The sequence below is a fragment of the Urocitellus parryii genome, chromosome 1 (assembly GCF_045843805.1).
Source record: "Urocitellus parryii isolate mUroPar1 chromosome 1, mUroPar1.hap1, whole genome shotgun sequence".
Lineage (NCBI taxonomy): Eukaryota > Metazoa > Chordata > Mammalia > Rodentia > Sciuridae > Urocitellus > Urocitellus parryii.
The window spans coordinates 194,441,624-194,458,987 of record NC_135531.1 but is presented as its reverse complement, the minus strand read 5'-3'; the positions used below and the strand labels follow the sequence as shown (position 1 = coordinate 194,458,987).

Below are 17,364 nucleotides of genomic sequence, written 5' to 3'. Positions count from 1 at the left end.
CTTTGGAACGGAACCACCATTTGACCCAGCTATCCCTCTCCTCAGTCTATACTCAAAGGACTTAAAAACAAGATACTATAGGGATATGGCCACATCAATGTTTATAGCAGCATGATTCACAATAGATAAACTGAGGAGCCAACCTAGATGTCCTTCAGCAGATGAATGGATAACAAAAAATGTGGCCTATATACACAATGGAATTTTACTCAGCAATAAAAGACAATAAAATCATGGCATTTGCAAGTAAATGGATGGAGTTGGAGAAGATAATACTAAGTGAAGTTAGCTAATGCCCCCAAAACAATTTTGCCAAATGTTTTCTCTGATATAAGGTGACTGTCTCTTAGTGGTGTAGGGAGAGGGAGCAAGGGAGGGATAGACAAACTCTAGATAGAGCAGATGGGTAGGAGGGGAAAGGAGGGGGATAGGGGGTTAGAAATGACAGTGGAATGTGATGGACATCACTATCCAAAGTACATGTATGAAGACACGAATTGGTGTGAACATACTTTATATACAACCAGGGATCTGAAAAATTGTGCTCTATATGTGTAATATGAATTGTAATGCATTCTGTTGTCATTTATTTTTTTAAAATCAATAAAATAAAAAAAAATAAAAATTAAATGAGGGTCTTACTACAAGCTATAGGAAGAAGCACAAATAGAAATAACAATTTACTCATTCATTTACTCTCAAAGTTAGAGCTAAGCACTGGGAGTAGTAACAATTTATATTGAGATATAAATGAAATAACCATTCTAACATTTTGACAAATACAATAGATGGACAGGTATAGGAGGTATGTGGCTCATTGGATAAGTGGGATTCAACCTCTTTCTTGTATTACCTGAGTTATGGAGAATGAAAGAATGTAAGTAAATAGGTTAGAAAGAGAATTTTAGTGTCTAGAAATAGCAAAAGTTAGGATGGAGCATGCCAGATATAAAGGATCACCAGGTAGATGGTGGGACTACATCAGGGAGAAGGGCAAGGTGGTGGAAGATGAGGCTCAGGAGGTAGCCATGCACTAGATCATGTGTGCATTAGTTGTGCCAAGGAGCTATTTTTTTCTTTAACCTAAAATTAAGAAAGTTTGGGGGGACATGAGAGAGAGTTGGAAGAAAATGATATGACTGGATTTGCATTTTCCCCCACTAAGTCTTTTGTTTTATTTAAACAACCTCCAGTGAGCAGAGTGGGCTAATGCCTACCAGTTCCTTACAAAGCCAGGGAGAATAAGCACACCTTCGGCCAGCTGGTGTGTGTTGGATGGGAAGGTTTACAATGAGAATGGCCTCAACGTCAGACTGTGCTGGCTCCCCGGGAGATTATCATGGTGGTACAGAGGTTCTTGATGGTTTCATCTGCATACATGATAAGGCACTCAGAGTTTCTGTCAGGCCATTGATCTGCACCATAGCCAGATCCCATATGAAGGCCTCAGAGTTGTCATTGCCCTCAGTGCTGATGCTAACCCCATACTCCCCGGGATATACTGAACCCACAGCTCATTGCAAATATCTGTCACTCAGTTGGTGTGGGATAACCTCCAAGGTTTTGGCATATGTCCCAATCCCCAGCAGCTGTTTTTCCAGAATAGTCATTAGTGATCCTCAAGTACTTGAAGAGCTCCATCTCAATTTTCCTGCAACCAACTTCCACCAAGTCATTCCCAGTGGCCTTCCTGATGATCATGATGACAACTTATAGGGACTGTTCTCTCTCCTGCATAAACTGCTTGACGCCACCATGGAGGATGAAAACGCAGGTCTTTGGGGGCAATCACTGAAGAAATTGTACTCTCTCTTCTGATCAGGGTCCCCTTAAACACCTGGCAGTGGCTCAGGACATCTGCTGACAGAGCATCCACCCTAATCTGTATTGAACTTTTGCACATCATCACTGTCCTCTTCAGATCCTCTATAGTCACTTGGCAGGCACAGAACTTGTCCCTGTAGGCAAAGTACTGGGTGGCCACCCAATGGGGATTTTATAGAAGATGACATTGGCTCCAGAATGATGAATCCTCTCTAACTTGTCATAAAGAATATTCCAGTTGACATCAACAATTTTCCGATGATACTGAAAACTATGTGATCTCTGATTTTAGCATTATATTTCTCAGCTTTCAGTTTGCATCTAACATTTAAGAAGGTAATCCTGGGATTACCTTATTGTTATTGCTCTTTCTAGGTTTCATTTCAAGCCAATGTAAGAGAGAGTATTCTTGAATGCAACACCAATCATAAGCAGAAACTTTTCTAGGGATCCACCCATCATAATGTCAATCACCATCTTAGAAAAGAAAGTTTTCTGCTAAAATATCTACTTGGAGCTCAGGGCAATCATGACATACTTCTCTAGTAGCTTCTTCTGCTCCATTCCATCTTGTTTCTTCTCATTCACAGTGATCTTTATGATCTTGTTAATTGCCAAAGGAGTGATGGTACCGAAGCATGGATGATGATCTGGGAGAACAAACCTTCCCCATGTATGGCTTTACCTGCTTCAGAAACTGTGCAGCCAGTAGAATCACCAACGTGGAGATACCATTAACCTCCACATGTTGGGATTTGGTAAAAGATCACTGAAGTCTTTGCTGCAGGATAGACAACAAAAAAGGTTTCAGAATTGTGGCTCTCCCATTAGAAATTGGTTTTTTGTTGTTGTTGTTTGTTTGTTTGTTTGTTTGTTTGTTTTTGCCTTGACCAAGGTAATCCATGTCACAGGAACCCAGGATGGTTCTTACAGCCTCAGCAGTCAACAGGTAGCCACTGAGTTCTCTCATAAGTTCGCTCATGAACTCAGTAAGGAATGCCTTGGTAGTTTTCAGTCCTGTCTTTCTACGAGATAGCTGGTGCAGACATCATTTTGGAAACTTATTTAGTGGCCTACTCCTTCTCCTTACTTCTCTGTAAATAGGCCTCCCAGCATCCCAAAACATCCTGTACTAGCGAAGTCTCAGAAACTTCACTACACCCAGATTTATATTTTGAGGCCATCCCTTTGATAGATATTTGACTGCATATCACATATCTTTTTTTTTTTAATTCCTTGACTTTATCTTACATGGACCTCACATTGAGGAGGTAGGGGAAAGGTCACATTCATACATTGTTGGTAGGACTGCAAACCAACAACTGCAAACCCCTCTGGAAAGCAGTATGGAGATTCCTTAGAAAACTTGGAGTGGAATCACCATTTGACCCAGCTATCCTACTCCTTGGTTTATACCCAAAGGAATTAAAATCAGCATACTGTAGTAATGCAGTCACATCAATGTTTATAGTAGCTCAATTCACAATAGCTAAACTGTGGAACAGACCTAGTTGCCCTTCAATAGATGAATGAATAAAAAAATGTGGCATATATACACAATGGAATATTACTCAGCATTAAAAGAGAATAAAGGCTGGGGTTGTGGCTCAGTGGTAGAGCAGTTGCCTAGCATGCCTGAGGCACTGGCCCCAGCACCACATTAAAAAAAAAAAAAAAAACTAAACTAAATATACAAAATACAGGTGTTAAAAAATCAAATTGAAAAAAAGAGAATAAAACTATGTTATTTGCAGGTAAATGGATGGAGTTGGAAAATAGAATGCTAAGCGAAGTAAGCCAATCCCAAAAAACCAAAGGCTAAATGTTCTCCCTGATATGTGGATGCTGATCCATAATTGGAGGAAGTAATGGAAAAAATGGAGAAACTTTGATTGGACAAAGTGAAGGGAAAGTGTGGGGGGGTATCGGAGCAGGAAAGATGAGATGAGATGGACATCATTACCCTAGGTACATGTATGACTGCACATATGGTGTGACACTACACCGTGCACAGCCAGAGAAAAAGTTGTGCTGCCGTTGTGTACAAGGAATCAAAATGAATTTGGCTGTCACATATACCTAATAAAAATAAATAAATAAAATTTTAAAAAAATAACTAAAATAAAATAAAATAAATTACCAAAGGTAAAAAAAGTTAAAATTACAAAAATGATTATGGTAATTCTCTTTTAGAAAAGAATAAACAAATAATATGAATAAATAAAATGTCATTTTAATAATTTTAAGCACTTAATTCAATAAATTTTAGTTTTGATCATTACCCCTGACAATAACTTACTTCTTTTGCAATCACAGTTTTTGGAATGGAAAGCATACATTTTAGCTTCTTTTTTTTTTTTTTTTAAATAAGAGGTGGCACATTGTTTTGCTATCAATAGAAGATATTATTTTATTTCTTTTCCATAGAGGATCTAACAGTTTGGATCTACAGTGTCCCTCAGGGACTCATGTATTGAAAGCTTGGTCTCTAGTCGATGTATTATCAGGAGGTGGTGGCAACTTTAAGAGGTGAGGTCTAGTTGGGGGAAGTAGATCACTGGGTGCATGACCATGAAGGGTATATCTTCTAGCCATACCCCTCCTCTCCTTCTCCTTTTCCCTCTCCCTCTCTACCTCCCCCTCCCCTCTCTTTCTCTTTCTCCATGAGGTAAGGAGCTTTCTTCTGCCACACCCTTTCTACCACAATGTCCTGTCCCATCACAGAGCCAGAAACAATGAGCCGAATGACCATGAAGAGAAACCTTTGAAACTATGAGCCAAAATAAACCTTTCCTCCTTTAATTTGATTTTTTCAGGTGTTTTTGGGACAGTATTAAAAGCCTGACTAAAACAGAGAGGATGGGTTTACCTTAAATCATTTATATTTGCTTCTCTAAACCTCTAAATATAGCATCCATGCACTGTGTCACATTATTAATAATATTTTACCTGATATAGGGAATCAATATCATGATCCTTTTAGGATTTCAAAATTGAACAGGATAAAATGGTCCCAAACTCCAAGAAAAAGGGTAAGCATGAGTTAATTTAGGTTGTACCAGCAACACCAGCAGTCTAGACAGTCAATTCAGACAACATTTAGCTGGCAGGCTCTTATCTTTTCCAACTGGATAGAGTGGCCCAGTATAAAGCCAGCAGAGGTGGTTTCTCACTATTGAAAACTTTGCCCCAATAAGCTGACAAATATGCAGTGATAGTCAGTAATCAGGCTGCAGAAGCTATTTAAATAAAAATGGCCACTTTTGAATAAGACACAATGGGACATATTAGGTGGGGTTTGACCTACAAAGGGTAAAACATCAAAATTAATTTGGAGGAAAAATTAGGATTCTCCTCACAGTCTCAAAGCTTCCTTTTCTAATCACGGTGCGGACACTATCAGTGAACAGAGGATCTTTGTATTATTTCCAAGTTTCTCCCGTTGTCAGTCACTGTGACAAAGTGCCGGCCAGTCTGACACAATGATGAATCACTCCAGACATTGAGTTTTCACATGACGGCGGAGGGTTCTCTGTGGATTCTGTCCTATGGAAATGCCACAGATGAACACTGGGTGCTATGCTCATGAACAATGCTGTAATCTGGTAAAATTAAAGGCATGCATTTAGAGAAAAGAGATGTCTTGTAAACATTTACTGCCTCTGTTTCTAACATGTCATCATATTGCAATTGATTCAAATGTCTATTGAGCAAATCTTCACTTTCCTAACCAATTCCTATTTATACTCTGCTGAAATGAGTAAGATTTGAAAGTACATTAAAATATTAAAACAAATATTTTTATTGTTTTAGCTATTAAAAAATGTGGACCATTTTATTCTTTATCCTTGAAATTTGAACATACAACATATAAATTCTCTGCTAATACATTTTCTTAACTGATTAGATCTTATAAACCTAATGCTGGATGATGGATTGATGCATAGTCCAATGCAAATGTACTTGTAATGTCTACCTTAGCTTCCTGTTAGACTTGTCAATACACCAGTGCCTCAAATCCATTTTCTCAGTAAAAATGTTGCAGTTTTCTGATTACTATTCACAAAGGCAGCTTCCTGAGTTATTTCTGCTCCTGCACAATATTCATGATAGCAATTTGATACCTTAGCAGTTTCAAGGTTATCAAGTGATTGAAAATCCTACTGCTTACTTCAAGGTGTAACATATACAACTGTGCTGTCATCCATTATAGCAGTATAATAGTTTTTCGTAATGCCTTTCATGAACTGCTGATTTAGAAGTGTAAGCCTAACTTCTGAAGGCGCTTATCAGTCTCAGGCTGGGGAAGTATTGCTTCTCTGGAAACATCAGCCTGGGACTCTTTGTTCTACTTGGAAAAAAACTAAACTAACTTTCATTTCTCTCTTTGATAGCGCTAGAGCCCTGTGAAGTCATTAAGGTACATTTGCAAGAAGTCACAAACAAACAAAAACTGTGGTTATCTGGACTTTTGAAAGGCTAATGTTAATCAGAAATGAATTTTAGTAGGTACTACTGGATTTTGCAGATTGTTGAGATTAAGTTAGAAGAAAGGAATTACTGATGGAAATAAGAGAGATTTTGCTGAAGTAAAAATACACAAATGTCAAGCAAATTTAAAATGATTCTGGGAAGCAAAATCAACCATTATTCAGACCTCTGCTTTCCACACATTGCTCTACCCACACATTGAATTTTGGTTTAGGGGTCTCTGGTTGGAGCAGAGGGTTGCTTGAATGAGTTTAGAAGGTGGCATCTGTTTAAGTAACAGATGTCCGTGTCACTGAGGTGCTATGTTCTCACTCTTTATATATGGGGAAATGGCTGCTGAAAGAGTTTTATTGTCTTTATGCAAATGAAAATATCATATTCTTCTCCTTAAAGGGTTCCTTATCCTGATGTGGATCCACTACAACCATAAAGGACCTCAACCTCATCAATTTTTTTTTTTAATTTTGGAATCTGATAAAGTTTCTTACGCACCGCCAGTTGTGCATGAAATGAGGTTTGGAATTACAGACATACTTGCTCTTACTTAACGAGGCCCCACTGGGTTGAAGCAAATGCGCAAATTGGCAGAGTAAGGTTGGTACTGACCCCTTACCAAGATAAATTTACCTGCAATGGCACCGAAAGAGACCAGACCTGGCTTTGCATTCATGCCCCCTCAGATAGCTTAAATGTTGAAAGGAGGAGTTGCCTTAGGGACTGATTTCACCATTGTTCATTTGGTTCTCAGTTTATAGAAATCTCTTGCTTCTTTTATTTTTTTCAGAAGGGATGAGGAAGAATGGAGTTAACCAAAACCACCCTTCAGGTAGGCACATAAAATCAACCATTACAAATATTCGAGGTGACAATATGTAAAGTATACACAAAGAACTTATGCATTTCTGCTGCAAACCATATTTTGATGGCTATCTTGAAGAAGAGTAAATTGTTAGAGTAGTGAGCTGAAGCACTCATTTCTTTCATGGAATGCCATTTTTACTTGAAATACAAAAGAGAAAAACTATATGAAGAATAGACAAATTATTCAGAGTTAGGTATTTGGGGGATGTCATGAAAATGAAAAAGAGTCTTTCACTTCTAGGCAAATGACTACACGTAAATTTGAATTTCAAAAAACTTGTATCCATCATCATGAGCTTGGCAACCTCCTAATATTTAAAAGATTTTTCTATTCAAATTGGTGGCATTATTAATAAATGTGATTTTTTTTGATATTGTAAAATGAAAAGTGTCAATATTTGAAGATCTGCTTAATTCTGTGAACTAGTATTTTCCAGATCACAGAATCATGTTTGGTAAAAAGATTTATTAAATTGTAATGTAGACTAACAGATTGTAATATAACAGAATTAAGAAAAGTTTATTGATAACTTTTTAGTTTCCACACAAACCTAACTGTTAAGAAACTACTACGTATTGAGTTTTGGTGTTCTATCCCAAAGGATCTCTACTATTATCTGAAAAAGCTCTTAGAATTATCCTTACTTTTTCAGCTACATCTATGTCTAAGGCCATATTTTATTCATGTATTTCTGCAAAACGACACACAACAAGAGATTGAATGTAGATGCAGAATTGAGCTCTCATCTATTAAGCCAAATAGTAATGAGATTTAGATTCATGGAGGTCTGTAGAGATAATTTGTTGAATTGATTGACTTATTAAGACAAACCTGGGAGGCTTTTTTGCATTTATTTTCATGTGGACAATTATAAAAATTAAAGTAATTTCAAAGCTCGTGGGGAGTCTCATGTTTTCTAAGAAGAAAAATTGACTCTATACCCATGGAAGTCATGTACTTGTGATAAACCAAATGTCTCTAAGTATCAGAAGCCCAGCACCAGTGTGTTCAAGTGGATAGAAGGACTGACGTAGCTCATTAACACCCCTTTCCACCCCATATAGTTCAGATGCTAGCATATCTTCTTCAGGGTTCTGCATTTCCTCTACCCCACTAGTGTTTCTGAAACCATCAAAGTGGTTTTCATTTATATTTGTGAATCAACTAAGTCTGCTAGGAGTCTCTATCCTACTCCATGTAGCTCAAGGCACAGCTAATAGAATATTGATGCTTTCAGAACCTTAGGCTGCTAAAACCCAGATGGACTTAATGCCATGTCTCCATGTTGTTATATTGCCACCTATCAGAGAAAACTAGGAGGACACCTTTTTCTAGGAAATGGGAATGTAGTGAGTAGCTTCGCAGGGAGTACGAACTGTGACACCGGAAGAGACCTGCCACCTAATCAACACTGCTGGAGAAAAGAGACATGACAAAATTAACTTCAAAGTAAAAGTGGTCAAGAGTAGAGATCATGTGCTTAGCATGTGGCAGAGGGTACAGAATATTAGGGTGGGGCTGAGGTAGGGAGCTGAGCTGCCATTGAGGATATAGTTGTTAGAAATATGATTTGTGAAAATATTCTGGAAACTTATAAATTGTCATAGAAAAATGTGGTTCCCATGACGGCAAGATATCCCCAAAGTGTCAATAAAGTCATTCCAACTAGAACAGAGGATGTGGCTCAGGAGCCTAATGCTTCTCCCTTATCAAGGCTCAGGTCCACTCTACTTTTCATTGAAAAGAGAATTAAATAATGAGTTTAATGGGTGACTCTTCCAAGAGGAGAGAGTTGTCTTATGTCCATGGGAAATTTAAGAGCCAAGATGGAGATGAAGAATTTCAGAACTCCTAACCCCACTTACCCCGAACTGTATATGCATTGTTTTAATCAGCTTTTTCAGTGCTGTGATCAAAAGGCCTGACAAGAACAATTAGAGAAGGAAAAGTTTATTTGGGGGCTTGCAGTTTCAGAGGTCTGTGTCCATTCCTCAGGGCTTGAGGTGAGGGAGAACGTTATAGCCAAGGTGTGTGGCAGAGGAAAGCAGCTGGGGACATGGCACCAGGAAGCAGAGAAAGAGACTAAGCTCACAAAATATATACCTCAAAGGCACATCCCCAGTGACCCACCTCCTCTAGCCACACCCTACAAGTTTACAGTTTACCACCAGTTAATCCTTATGGGGGGTTAACACACTCATCAGGTTAAGGCTCTCATAACCCAGTCATTTCATCTCTAAATTTCCTTTCGTTGTTTCACACATGAGCTTTTGGGCGACACCTAATATCTAAACCATAGCATGCATGATCTGGAGGTTAGACCATTTGCTTCTATTTCTTCTACTCCTAATTATCTTTATTGATTTAGTTTTTAAGAAATCAAATTTAAGACTCTCGAACTCAAGAATCTCAGAAAACACTTGTGCTTGTGGGTCCCTCTTTCTCTCAAACTGTCGCCAAGCATTTTTAGTTAATGTACTCATTTTTAATATCTGAGAAGTACAACATTCACTATGAAGATGAGTATGATTTAGTGGTTTTAGTGGTATTTAATCATTATTCAGAATTCTTTTCAATTATCAGTATTGAAATTTATCTCCACTGGTGTGGATAAATAGAGTTTGATTGGACTTAGGTTTTAGAAATCAGTTTGCTGAGTCTGATAAAACTTTATGGAGGTTGTTTGAAACAAAGGAGGTAGAATATATTTAATATATATATATATAATATGTATAACATATATATTTAGAATATATACTTAGAATATAATATATATGTATATATATATTATATATATATAAATTCAGTTTTATGATGCTAGCAAGTTAGGCTTTATCTATAACTAGTAAAGCTCAATTGTCATTTTTGTAGCTGGTGTCTTAGTATATTATTGTAGGCAAATCATTTGTAGATGTCATTAGGGCCATCATTAGTTCCATGATTTCCACAGGTAACCTAATGAGAAAAGGATGTCATAGGATCTGAGTAGAATGCCAACTGGGGCATCTGGTAATATCCCTGCATATCTCAAATGCCAAAGTTGAACATCAAGGACCCCTGTATGCCTAGGTCTAGATAGAGATAGAGAAACCCTGAACCATCTCCCTTATCATCACCTTCAACTCCATTCCATTCCTTCTCCTCAATAATCCCCAAACTGTCCTTGGGTTCTATGGAGGCAGAGCTAACAGGTAGTCAAAAGCAAAATCAAGTAGAGGTGACAATGAGAGAAAGGAAAGAAGCCGATTGGGTATTCATGTTGGAGGTGTAATTGTGCCTATGGCAGGAGCAGAGGGCTCAGGTTCATACTGCAGGTGCTTGTTTGCTTTACTCAGGCCTAAATCATGCTAAATCAACAGGCAGGAATTGGGAGATATCCCACGTCATGGATAGCATATAAATTTTTTCCTGGCATGCTAATGCCATTTGATAGGTAATGTGTCTGGCGTACTGTCCTGAAATAGATTTCGAGGCTAAAATTGGGCTATGAGAAAGAGAAGGCTGTAATTTGTAAACATTTGCCCTGGGCATAACAAGGGAGATTGCAGCATGTGTGTGATGTGACTATCAACCCTGCCCCTCACTTTTCCAGGGCCTGCCAAATGTATGACTATACTAGTGGCATTGCCTGCTGGAAGAGATTTCGAGTGCATGAAAATTGCTGTGTAGGGCTACTTCTATCTTTTCCTGTCCTTTCATTTCTAAAAGACACTAGGGATTCAAGTCTCTGTGTTCATTTTATTACAACCCTCTTCATTGATCCTGTTCCCAGAATAATTTTCTTCAGAGTCTACCAGAAAAGCCTTCCATCAGTCTCTGCACTCTCCCAAATGAGAGGCTGAGACAAAAATGAAAACTATTCACAAGAGCAAAAAGACCCAGAGGGACTCTCCTCTTAGGCCACTGAGATACTTATAACAGTTCAGGTGAAGTGACTGTCAAATGATTGCCTTGTTTGTTCCCTTCCCTTGACCAGTTTTTCAAGAAATCCATGTTGAAAATGTCTTGTTCCTCTATTTATATTGCATTATAATGCAATTGGTTGCTTTCCCCTGTTTGTTTCAGGGTGGTGACACAGCTCTGGGGGCCTGGGATGATGAAGTGAATGAGGAAGGAGAGAGACAGAGAGCACACACATGAAAACCCCCAGCAGCAATAGTTTTTCTTATTTATAGTGACAACCCCAAGCAAAATATAAAAATATATTTAGGGAGATGACAGCTTTGTTGCTTCTTGATCACAAACCAGCACTTATGAGTTCACTTTTGTAAGCAGATAGAAAGGGCTGTGACTTGATAAAACAGGATGAGAAAAAAGAAAAAGAGATCAGGTGAAGGGCAATATGTCCTAGACAAGACCAGTACAAGGACCCAGATGCTGAACAGAATGCAGACTCGGATTGTTGTCTGCAGGGTCCTGGATGAAGGGGGATGAAAACCACCCCCTTCAGAAATCAGAATTTTAGAAAGGCAAGAAGTGTTCAGAGTTTGCCTTCCAGTACTACAGTTTGTATTCGATAAGAAACACAGTCTTTAATTTACTTCACATCAAAATAAGATGGAAAAAAATGTGCATGAAAATATTTAAGGAATCACTTATTTCTGTGTTAACTAGAAGCAGTAGCAATTTATAAGTGGGTCCATGTTTGAACTGATAAATCACTTTAAAAGTTAAAAGAGCTGAGGAGATTCGATAGGCCAGAGAACTCCTGTCGGCAGAGAGGAAAAGTCCTTGCTCCACATGCCTAACAATACCAGTTCTTCCTTTGGCTGAAGACATCCACCATTGCTTTGAACACATTTCTCTGGTTCAGTCCTTACTATCTATGCCCAGCTAGCTCACATAATCTGACTACTTTGACAGCCCATGCAATTTTACATGGATGCCCTTCCCATGATCATATCAAGCCCCTTGTTCCCACCACACACCCACCTGCCCACCCTTGTCCCTACTGTAGGTTCATCTCCTTTGTCTTGGCTCCCACACCCTGGTGGACTCTTCCTCTGAGCATTGCTTTTGCCCACCTTAGTTACCTTGGTTGTTGTTGAGGGATTTTCTTTAGTAGGTGATTCTGTGTTGACAATCATTCTCCTACCAATCTGCATCTGCTATTGTTCTTGGTAAAAGAAGTAAAAAGAAAATACCCCCAATGAGGAGTATGAAGAAAGGGAAAGGGAGAGATTTATAATCTCTAGTTAACACTCATTAGCGCTGCATTTGATGAAGAGAGACCACCACCCACCTCCACTGACCAAACCAGTTGTTTTGAAATGGCATATTTTGGCCAATATGGGTTCATTAAATCTCCAGATGCCTTTTTGAAAGAAGCATTTGTCTGATGACAGCGGTTCTCAAACTTTGCTCCATTAGAATCTCATGGGAAACCTGAAGTGTAGGCTGCATGTCACGCCAAATAAATCTGAATCTACAGAAGTGGAAACCAGGTGTTTAGAAGCCAACTTTAAAAACCATTGCCGAGGCTTAAGGAGCACCAGAAATGGAGGCAGATGGTGGAGAGGAAACAAAAGAATGACTGGATTCAGAATCTCTGCACCTTATTGGCTTTGTCACTAAATCTCTCACAGCCTCATTTTCCTTAATTATCAAATGGAGTTAATTCAAATTTTGTAGGCCAGTCCTCAGTATTCTGAAGAGGTTTCAGGAAATCACGGTTTTGTATTTTTGGAAATACATTGTAGACTGCAACATACCATGTGAACGCAAAGTGTTGTTAAAGTCACATGGCAGCAACACAGATTTTCTCATTCCACTCAACATCTTTGGCAAACTTATAAGCTACATGCAGTCTGCGATTGGTGCACTCACTCCAACTCCATCTTGGGTCATGTTCTCTCCTCTATTGATGCTTATGACTTGATTTTCAGTGTCTTTAAGATATTCATTGATGTCCAGGACCACGGCCAGGGTAGCCATCTTGCCATGCGTTCAATGATTATCTCACTAAATTCTGGCTCAAAGTGACTTAGCTGCCCAAAGTCATATTCTTCTTTGTGTCATGACAAGAATATGACTTTGGGCAGCTAAGTCACTTTGAGCCAGAATTTAGTGAGATAATCATGTTCAGCTAGGATTTCAAGGACCCCAATGTCTGTTCTCCTTTCTGAGACTACTCTGTTATTTTCGGCATAGTTCTTAATTTTATGTCACCTTATCACCTCCTTTCTCCATCCTGGATTCTTCCAAAACTGCTTTAATATCTTGGCTGGAGTGTTACATATTTTAATGGCTAATGCTTCTTTTCAACTATTTTACCCAGAGGCTAATATCCACATTTCTGATTTTGACTGGTGCCCTGGCCATGATTTCTGACAATTTTTTGGCTTGACACATTAGTTTTGGACTCACATTGCCTCTGAACCATGACTAGCACAAAGATAATATCAGGACTGGCTGAGCCCTTTCTTCTGACACACCTGTATTATTACTGCTCTACTCTTGCTCACCTACTATCAACTCTTAGCTCCTATATCTACTAATCTATTTAGTAATTTTGTATTAGATGACAATAATATGTGCATTTCCACCAGACCTTAAATTAGAGGAGTGATTGTTTAAAAGTGAAACATTAGGCACAGTGGGAAATAAATCAAGCCATATGAAGTTTTACAAATATTGTCTTGGGGTGCAAATGGCTCCACACCTGAATCCTCTGTTCTTTTTTTACATATTTTCCCCTCTCTACTTTCTAGATTTTTCCTCCCTCAACTCTTATCCTAATATGTGAGAAGCACACGTGAGCAATAATTGCCACAATATAACATCAAGGTTGTCCAAAGAAGAACCAAAGTCAAATATGCAAAATATGCAAGTGATAAACTTAATGAAAATTTGAAAAGACCTGCAAACTATAAATTTTTACTGGGATCTTAAGACAAATCTTGAAATAAACAGAGAAAGAAAGATTACTGACTCTGCAACCTAAGGCTAAAAATGTCAAAAATATATAATTTTATACAATTAATTTGAATGTTTAATATAATTTTAACAACAATTATAAATAAACTTTTTAGAAGTTAAAGAGTCTAAATTTAGGCTGGGTATGTAGCTCAGTGGTAGAGTTCTTACTTAAGCATGTGTGAGGCCCCTCAAGTTCAATCCCCAGCACTGGAAAAAAAAAAAAAGGTCATCATTTCACCTGAATGAGTTAACATTTGAAGATACCAAATGTTGTTTTTAAAAAGTAAAGAACTCTGCCAGGCACCATGGCACAGGCCTATAATCCCAGTGGTTCCGGAGGCTGAGGCAAGAAGATCACAAGTTCAAAGCCAGCTTCAGCAACTAAGTGAGCCCTGAGTAATTTAGTGAGACTCTGTCTCAAAATAAAAACAAATATGGATGGGGATTTTGTTCAGTGGTTGAGGGTCTCTGGGTTCAGTCTCTAGCACCAAAACAAAACAAAACAAAAAAGTAAAGAACTCACTCTGATGACAAACTGTGTAGTAATTTCTTAAAGATTTTAAACAACATGCTGTTGGCAAAAGCGTCAATCAACAGATCAGAGAAGAATAAAGAACACCTCATGTACCTTTGCAACATTCAATATCTAGAGACTGATAGCAAGATGGACATGCAATGCTTGATTAGATGTCGGGGTGGAGAACAATCTCCCATTCATGTACCAAATAAATTCCAGGAGGATTAGAAATTAAAGAAACTAATAAAATGCTATCAAAAGTGGGGGTGGGGGTGGGTAATATCAATAATTATCTGACCTAAAAATAAGGAAGGGCTTCCTAATCATAAAAACAAAGAAAGGAATTACAAAAAAACTATCAGTACGTAAGACTGCTAAAAAGGGAAAATTTTGTCATATATAACATTTAAAGATAAATGACATGTTAAGAAATATTTGAAACTTTCACAACTAATGATAGGAGCTATCAATCTGGAATGTGCTCAAATTGATTAAATTTAAAAAATCCTTAAACTCAAAATTACAAATTGTAGTAGTCCAATAAAAATATGAAAATGCTCAGCTCCATTTGTAATCCAAGAAATGTCCATTAAACAATAACAGAAAATTATTTTCTACCCTTAAAAGTGCTAAAGGAAAATATAATTCTCATTCAATACCTAGAAGATAGTGTGAAAATTGGTACAACCTCTAATGGAAAACAGTCTTGAGTTTTATATTATATTCGGAGTACCATAAAAATTCCAATCTTTTGATTTTTAATTATTTGTGTGGAGACCCATCCTGAAACAATAATCATATACATGCTCAATTTATTATAGTGTATCACAGGGTAATTTTAATATAAATAAAATAACTCTAAATGTCCAGCAATACAGGGAAGATTTAAAATCATGCATCCACACTATTAAAGCACTAAATCATGTGGCAAAGAGTAATAACATGAAATGGTGCTCATAAATTGTCAAATGAAAATAAAGTACGATACAAAGTGGGACTGTAGGGTACAATAACAGTTTTCCCACCATATGATTATATTTCATCGTAATATGCATATTCAGGACACCTCCATGTTCACTATCCCCTTTGATCCTTATTTTGTAGGAAGGGGACTCATTACTTTTCTTCTTGAGTTGAAAAAGATGTAGATTCAAGACTGAGTTCTACCATACTAGCCTCTCTACTTTTTTTCCCCTAAGGTACATGCTATGCAGTAAGAGTTCCTCAGACCACTGAATATGAGGTAGAAAAGATTTTGTATTTTTCTATGCTCTTCTCTGGGCACAGGGATCCACTACTGTGTGTGTGTGTGTGTGTGTGTGTGTGTGTGTGTGTGAGAGAGAGAGAGAGAGAGAGAGAGAGAGAGAGAGAGAGAGAGAGAGAAATTATTTTGGAATCTAGAACTAAGGAAGAGAGGAGATGCCAAAAACACATACAAAAACAAACCACATGATTCAAGACTTTGATTAGAGTTAATAAGAAAACAAGCAGAATGCGTTGGTGAAGAATTAGTTTATGGGAACAGGAGTTTTTAATTTCAGGGAGGACTTCCAAGAACAGGTGACAACTTGAGCAGATACCCAAATGATGTCCAGAAGGAAGATATGGAGAAAGAGGTTTCCAAGCAGAGGAGACACTGCATATCAGAGGACCCTGAAATTGAAAAGGGTTGATGCAAAACCCAGGAGCCTAGAGCATAGTGAGCAGGAGACAGAATGGGGTGAAATAAGAAGGAAAATTCTGGGTCAGATCATACAGGCTGGGTAGGGATAGAATACATCCTACCTTGGGATTAGAGTCCATCCCACTGAAATGTACCCAGAGGAAGTGGGATTTAAACTAATCAGTTGCGCAAATCAGTAGGATTTACATGCACACACGTGGGGGAGAGCACTGCAATAACTAAGGCAACAAGATCATGATACAAAACACAGCTATATGATGCCTGTCTGATGTGAAAGTCCTTCTTTTTCTTCACTTATTCCTTTCATTAGCTAGGGAGTGGGGCTGAACTATTTCCAATAACACTTATATTATCTAACATTTTAATGATGCTCAATTATAATCATTGTGAAACTCATTTTGAGAATCCCTAGTTTTCCTTTATCATGTTGCCTTATATATAATGGTATGAGGAACTCAGGAACAGTTCTGGAAAACTGACACTCCCATCTAAATCAAAAGCATCAAAAATTGTTGACAGTTTGTGCAAGTTATTAAAATTAGCAATGCAAAATTCTTTAAACAGGACAAAGGGACAATTCTGTTCAATCTTGTCAGTTATGTGAAATTAATGATGAGGGCAACTAGTTAGTCATAATTTAAACAAAATGAAATATTTATTGTGAAAAAAGTAAATATAAGTCTGAAACCTTAGCAATGAAACATAAATGAATAAAAAAAATCGCTTTAGATTGCAGTGCTTGGTCTATTTAATTTTATTGCAGCTAAACTCATCTCTTCCCTGGGAACAGATTGCAACATAAACAGATATTTATGACATTGTATAACTATTCATAGTTCTCTGTTAAGAAAACATCTGAAAATGCTTTTTATTTATTTTGAGATAGGTAAGGTTGAATACCTACAAAAAAAAAAAAAAGATGCTGGGCTCTCTGCTGTGCCTTTGTTGTGTTTTGCTTTCTCTGCACTGCTTATTTATATACTAAAGTTGGATTGCAAGAAGAAGAGAAAAAAAAAGCTTTAGAAGGTTTAGTTTCTGTTGTTTCCTATTCAACTCACATATCATGAC

The 17,364-nt window shown here is 37.7% G+C and overlaps 1 pseudogene; it reads right to left on the bottom strand.

The window, feature by feature from the left end:
- Positions 1-1,308: 1,308 nt before the first annotated feature.
- Positions 1,309-13,111, bottom strand: LOC113183222 (T-complex protein 1 subunit eta pseudogene; annotated as a pseudogene).
- Positions 13,112-17,364: the final 4,253 nt, after the last annotated feature.